Raw genomic sequence first — 7,291 nt, forward strand, 5'->3', positions numbered from 1 at the left:
TGGTTTGTCTAAAGACAGCATAAACATAATTTAGAAATCACTGGGAGCACTTTGAAAATGGATCAAAAGATTAATGGATCGAGTTATTAAAGTGATCTTATCTTAGAGATCTTTAAAAGCGACAGGATGGCCACTGTGTAAGTCCTGCTTGTTTCCCAATGTACCTCGCTCTGGTGTGATCCAAATGGTGGGACACATCTGATCCAGGTAAGTATGGGAGCACTATAACCTTCAAGGCCTGGAGTTCCCCACCTCTGAAGGGTCCCCCAGAGAGGGTGTGGACATCTGGAGACAGAATCTCTGACCAGGGGTGGAGCTACAGGGGGGCAACAAGAGGTGTGTTTGAAATCGTGCAGGCGGACGCAGCAGTGCATGTTGGGTAGTTTTGACTCTGACGTCGCATGTCAATCATCATAAAAATATTGTGGGAAAGAGGCGAGCTGGAAATCTTTCACTGCACTGACTCCAAGCTGCCTGGAAGAATACAAAACAATGCATTGTGGGAAACGGTGTCCTGATGGTTCTTGTAGTTCGACGTGATGCTGATCAGAAATAATCAGCGCTAAATGAAGGACATTTGTGCATTTTGTAACTTTCTGTAAAGTAGTGAATCACTGATGAAAAAATGAACAAGACTTCAAAACATCTGTGGTTATATGTGTTATTGTTCCCTTTAAAATTTCATTTTAATTTAAATTTGATTCATTTCTCTGGGACAGTGGACATCAAAATAACCCAGCGGCTATTGGCTGCTCACCTTTATATCAGGCGCCCTTCATCCCTCTGGTCTCACCAACAATGCAGGCGAGGCGCAAGTGATCTCAAACACACCTAAGGACAGAAAAGAAAGAAGACCCGCCAATCTGAGAAATACACGCCTAAAATGCACAATTTGAGCTCCAATGAAATCAAAATTTTTCATTGATGCGTATTAATTTGAGTAATTCTCATATTAATTTTGCACAGACTATTTAGCTATGACGTGTTTATAATAATGAAAATCAAAATTAGCCTGCATACATCTGAACACTCAGAAACCAGACTTTTTTTTTAAAAGAATTTTTCCAGTTGATCAAGGAAGACACTTCCTGGAAGATCCCGTTTGCCTGAAGCAGAGGTGCATTGTGGTCTATTTTTAATCTTAATTCCCAGTTTGGGTCTGGTCAGAGGTGACATGTCTTTTTTTCTTAAATCATGGTTCCTGATCACAAAGCCACATTTATGCTTCTGTTCTGGTTCCTCTCCGTCAGAGGTGGAGACTTCTCTGACAGGATTTGGATTTAAAGAGACGACAGGAACAGTAAAACTGTCTGAGAGCTTTGCTCAAGGGCACACTTCAAGATAATATATACTTACTTTTACTCTGAGGTTATCCATTCATCCATTTTCTAAACTCACTTAATCCCCTTCGAGGTCATGAGGTTGCATCTCGCTGTGAGGCCAGAGGGCTAACCACTACACCCCCGGTGCAGCTAAGGCACAAACTATGTATGTATCAAACTATATATGTGAATGTATTATTGTGAACTGGGGGTTTTTAGGTTTTAAAAAGAGGGAAAAACAACTTTTAAAAAAGTTATTTTTGAACAATTTGTATTTGAAAACAGGAAAAACGGCTATTTGTTGTTTTTTATGTTTTTATTTTAAAAAATGTGTCTACATTTCATTTTTTTTCACTTGTTAATAGAGCACTAATATATCTGATGAAATAATATTTAAGTTTATTTTCCAGCAAATTTTAATAAATTGTTTTTTTAAATCATTTAGATCATATTTAGGCAGAATTCCTGGTTGGATTTACAGCAGTAAAATACAGTTTGGGCAAAAGCCTGATGGGTAGTGGCGCCCAGATTGATGCTCGGGGTTCATTTAGCTGATAAATCTCTTCCTGCTGCTCATGGATCTTGAAATATAAGACATAATTATTAGTATTAAAGCCTCCGACCAGCTACATCCTAACGATTTGTTTGTTCAGGGCATGTTTGACAGCCTCGTCTCGCTGCATCCCGGCCCGCTGAGTGCTGCTATCATCCGCCTGAACTCGGGGAACAAACAAACCAGAGCAGCATTTCTGCGCTGGCGGAGTGAGCCAAGCAAATGTCGAGTGTGTCCTCGCAGACACACGTGCAGCCAGCAGCCGTGCACAAACACTTTGCTGCATCGGTGATGCTTATCTCCAGGTTAGAGTCAAACACAGAAAAAATGTGAAACAGAAAACATGTGAATGCTTTGATGGTATGGGTGGGGGGGTACCATTTAAACTGGAGAAATGTAAAATAATGATTAAATATATCGTTGCCATCAGGTCATCGCTAGGGTTATCTTTAGCTTACCCTGACCCTACAATATTATAAAAACAAAAAAATGGCGGATATATTTGAGCTATTAAGCTGTAATGTTTTAATCCAGATTCCAGCTCAGACGAGTAAAACAAAGACGCTCATGGATCTATTTGTCTGCATTAGAATGGAGCGAAGCAGAAAGCTTGTGTCCCGCCCACTGTAGTTTGCATGTAACAACGTCAAACTTTGATTCATCACAATTTGAACTAGATATATAGCATTACCTGCAACAATGCAAGTGTTAATGCTGTAAACTGAATGTGGCTGCTAAAAATGCCAGAGTAGTTAGCTGAAAAGCTGAGAAACTGAAAAAAAACTTGCTAAAATTTTAGCAAAAATGCCTAATTAGACTAAAACTGGAAACATGTCTAAATTAGCCAAAACCAGCTAGCATGATACTAAAATGTTATCTGAACTCCAAATGAGCCAAAAACTTGAAGCATGTCTAAATTAGCCAACAACAGTTAGAATAATGTTAAAATGTTCGCTAAACTCCAAATTGGCCAAAAAATGAAAACATGTCTAAATTAGCCAAAAACAGCTAGCATAATGCTAAAATGTTAGGTAAACTCTAATGATCCTAATAAAAGAAACATGTCTGAATTAGCCAAAAACAGCTAGCATAATGCTAAAATGTTAGGTAAACCCTAATGATCCTAATACAAGAAACATGTCTGAATTAGCCAACAACAGCTAGCATATAGCTAAAATATTCTCTAACTTCCAAATTAGCCCAAAACTGGAAAAAATGTCTTCTAAATTAGCCAAAACATAGTTAGCACAATGCTAAAATATTAGCTTAACTCCAAATTTGCCAAAAAAACTGGAAACATGTCTAAATTAGAGCCACTTTTCTCCTTCAGAATCAGCTGGAATTAGTTTTATCGTGTTAACATTGAAAAATGACTGCAAATCAAAGAACATAAACATGGAGCTCCAGTGTTAAAGGGTTAACTTTATCTATAGGATCAAAATACATGTGAACGAGAGACTGTCAGTGGCTGTTTAGACTGTGCCTGGGAGAGAGTAAATGGGTAATAAATCTTTGGAGCTCTGGGGTTACCCCCCACCCCCCCGATACGATCTGGTCACTCCCTCAAAATGCATTGGAACATATGCACCAGATCTGAATGCAGAAGTCAATTATTTATAAATAAATGAGCCTGCTGGCCCCACCCAGCAGGCGTGGACCACGTACCTGTGTGTTTGGAGGTGGGGAGGCTGTCATTTGGCTTTGGTCTTTTATTGAGTCAGCCTGAGGACACGGGCAGAAAGACTATTAGAGGGTTGAATCCTGTGTCATAGCCCTGTTAACTGCTTCAATGGCCAATTCCATGTCCTGACCCCAGATTCAGGCTTCAGCTGAAATGCCCCCCAGCTGTTGGTGGAGGAAAGCCAGAAACCTGCGGCGGGCTGTAGGAAAAGTACCAGCCGGGTCTGTTAGGCATGCATGTAGATGCTCCTGCGCTCTTTATTTGCTCATCTGCAGCACGCTGCTAATGAGTCCGACCCGGAAATGTGGTGTCATGACGACGGCATCAAGGAGTTCACTGCTATTTTCTAACATGAATTTATTCCACTGGCTGCTTCTCAACTCAACACAACAGGAAAAGGGAACATGTTTAGTAGTTTATGTTTTTGTTGTTTCAATGTGTCTTAGAAATAAACCTCATCCTGCTAGAAACCTGAGCAGATCATTTAATTAGTGCCACATAAGTAAGAAATGTGAGTCTGTTGGTTGCAAAATGACTAAATCATTTCCTACAAACAGCTTCTTCTGGTGTTTTTTAGGCTTCATTTTCACTGAACACAGAGATCGTAGTACATCTAGAGTCCCTCCAGCTGTTCATGCAGACACTTCACTTATGACCGGGATACTCAACCCATTGACTGTATATGAGAACTGGACTGAGTGACTCCTCCCACCTGGCATTCCAAACAGAAGGTACCTGCTGGTTCCAAGAAGCTAAAATCCCATAGACATCTGAAGAGAAATAAACAGCTGTTACTCAGTCATTCTTTTGGTCAGAATGACCATTCCCGCTCTGATGCATTTTTCTTAACATGTTCTTGATGTTTCAATAAAAGTAGGTGGTCCCACGTTCAACGTTTGATTGACAGCCTGCATTAAAGTGGTAGGGGTGTGGACTTCCAACAAGCTAACACCTGATTGGTTACCATAGAAAATGCTGACTCATGCTAGGTTCACACTCGACACGGAAGTGCGAATGGTATCCGCTCTCTCCTGCAATTCACACCAGACGTGCATATTTGTGCGACGGTCGACAGGCTCTTCTGCTAGAGCTTTTTTTTTGTTTTTCCATCATTGGTAAGTTAATAACCTAAAAATATTACTCCATGTTTCTGCTAAGAAGAAGAAAGTAGTCAGTAGACTTCTTTGATTTATCCGTTGTTGAGACACTCAGACAGGTGTGTGTGTTGTGATTGTGTGTTTCTTTTCATCTCTACAGTCTGTTTAGATACAAAAACATGATCACATTTGTCAATAGCTGTGTTTTATTTTGAATTTTTTTTACATTTTGGAAATAAACCAGATTTTCTCATGTATCTTGTTGTAACTTCCTGCCAGAATTGACGCGGATTGCTCGTGACAAAATAGATCAGACGCCAAAACGATCCACTGCACGGCGGAACCCTTCCGTGGAGGACCGCGGCGCTCCGCACATGGTGTGAACCACACCATAGGGTAACAAGGGCGCCGAATGGAAGCGGCCTCCGCTTCCAGTGTGAACGAGGTGTTAGACTGACTTGGACCAATCACTGCTTACTGATGTCTTTTGGCTCCAACATGGCGCCATCCTTATCGAGAAAAAAATGGCGACTGAATGGATTTCATTGATGTCATTCAATACATAATTTTCTCTGTCCAGTTTTCACAGAATTAAACAGTACACCAAAATTAGAGTTTTTAAACCATAACTTTTTAACATAATTATGAACCAGATATATAGAATTACCTACGATAATGATAGTGTGAATGCTGTAAGCTGAATTTGGCTGCTGAAGTTGATAGGTGAAATCACTAAAGCTAATACCTGAAAATGCTGAAGCTGATAGCCAGCTTAAATAGTAGCTAAATGCTAAAATAATATTCAAAACTTAAAAAAAAAAAAAAAAAAACTAGGGTATCCAAAACAGCATGTTGCTGAAAAAAATAGCTAAACTTCAAAATAGCCTGAAAAGCATAAAATACAAAAGGAGTTTATACAAATATATGCTTTGTATGTCAGAAGATCAATAACCATGTTGTGACATTAAAAAACACTATCTATCACTACTAGCTCTGATCTGTTTGCTCAGCAGTTAGACAGGACAAGCAAAAAAAAATAATAAATAAAAAAAAAGCCTAAAAAGCTGAAAAAAGCCTAAATTTGACAAAACAGCTAGCGTGTAGCCGAAATATCAGCTAAACTCCAAAATAGCTACAAAAAAAGAAGAAGTCTTAGGAAATGCCAAAAAAATAGTCCAAAAAGCTAGCAGAATGCCAATCTTTAAAACTTTAGAGCCGTAACTTTTTAACATAATTATGATTAATAAAAAGGCAGGAATATTATTCCAGAATAAATCAATTTAAACCTTAAATAACTTTCAATATTTTACTCTGCATAAAAATATTTGTCATTAAAATTCTAAAAGTTAGGAAAAAGTACAAGATAACATCGGTCCGTTAATAACAATAAAATGATCTGGAGGGCCGGATAGAATTACCCAGGGGGCCGGATCCGGCCCCCGGGCCTTGACTTCGACCCACGTGGAATAGAAGTTTCTTGATCCTAAAACGGGTAAATTGACTCAAATATAAATTCAGTCAATAGCTTATCCACAGGTGTAGGTCTAAAAAACAAGAAGAATTAGTATTTATGTTTATAAGTCTGTTATAAAAAAGTAAGGATTTTATCTTTATCAGTACCTTGGCTTTAAAACGGAGATGTCCACGTTATCTTCACACCCTGTTTTACCAAGAAATGTTGCACTACGAGTCAGAAGCAAATTTCGCCCCCCCTCCCTTCCAAGGCCTGCAGGCATCAGACACCCAAACAGTTTACACGGCAGAAACACAACACGTTTAATCTTGCGCATAGCATCTGTCCCGCCTGCTTAGCACTTTCCAACACATTCGCAGGAGCTGATAAACATTTCCAGGGCCGTGCTCGGCTCACGCCTGGAGCCGCCGCATCTCCCTACATCATCTGAAGGGCTGACCTGTCAGGGAGGGGCTGCGCCGACGCACATGGACGTGTGACTGACCTTTCACTCCCCAAATTCATGCTTTGATTCATGAGCTGCATCCAGAGCAGCTCTATCTCAACATTTCAAACCGTTCTACCTGAATTTTAAAGGTCAGAGTGAGAAAAATCACAAAAAAAAAATTCCTGTAGAAAATGTCTTTAGTTTAAAAGGACACAGAGCTGTTTCTATATGTTCTATCGTCAGATCTGTGGGGGGTAATGGGATATTGTTTTAACTGTCAGACTTCAGACGTCTTTTTTACAGCACCGGCAGAACTAATTCAGTCTCTTCAAACAAACTAGACACATGCGCAGCAGAGAAAGCATGGCTTCAAAACCTGCAGGATGACTGGGTCATAAACAAACTGCTAACTGGGATGTAAAAAGGAAAAAAGTCTTCACTGTAAAAAGGGAAAGCAAGTGGATTATTAAGAGATTGACTACTGCTACACTGTCCCCTCAATGTTGGGGATCGTTCACCAGTTCTGTATTCATTTTCGAACATCATTAATCCACAGTTTGACACAAAAACTAGAGGAATTGACCTTGTATTTTGGAAATAAAATAAACCTCAAAGAACCACAGATGAAAATTGTGTTCATGATGGTATATAAAGAAAATTAAGATTGAAATTTCATTTTTGAGTATTTCTTTATTCAAATCACTGAATCATGAGCAGATAAAAAATGTAGTTTGCAA

This window comes from Oryzias melastigma, linkage group LG19 (genome assembly GCF_002922805.2).
Source record: "Oryzias melastigma strain HK-1 linkage group LG19, ASM292280v2, whole genome shotgun sequence".
Lineage (NCBI taxonomy): Eukaryota > Metazoa > Chordata > Actinopteri > Beloniformes > Adrianichthyidae > Oryzias > Oryzias melastigma.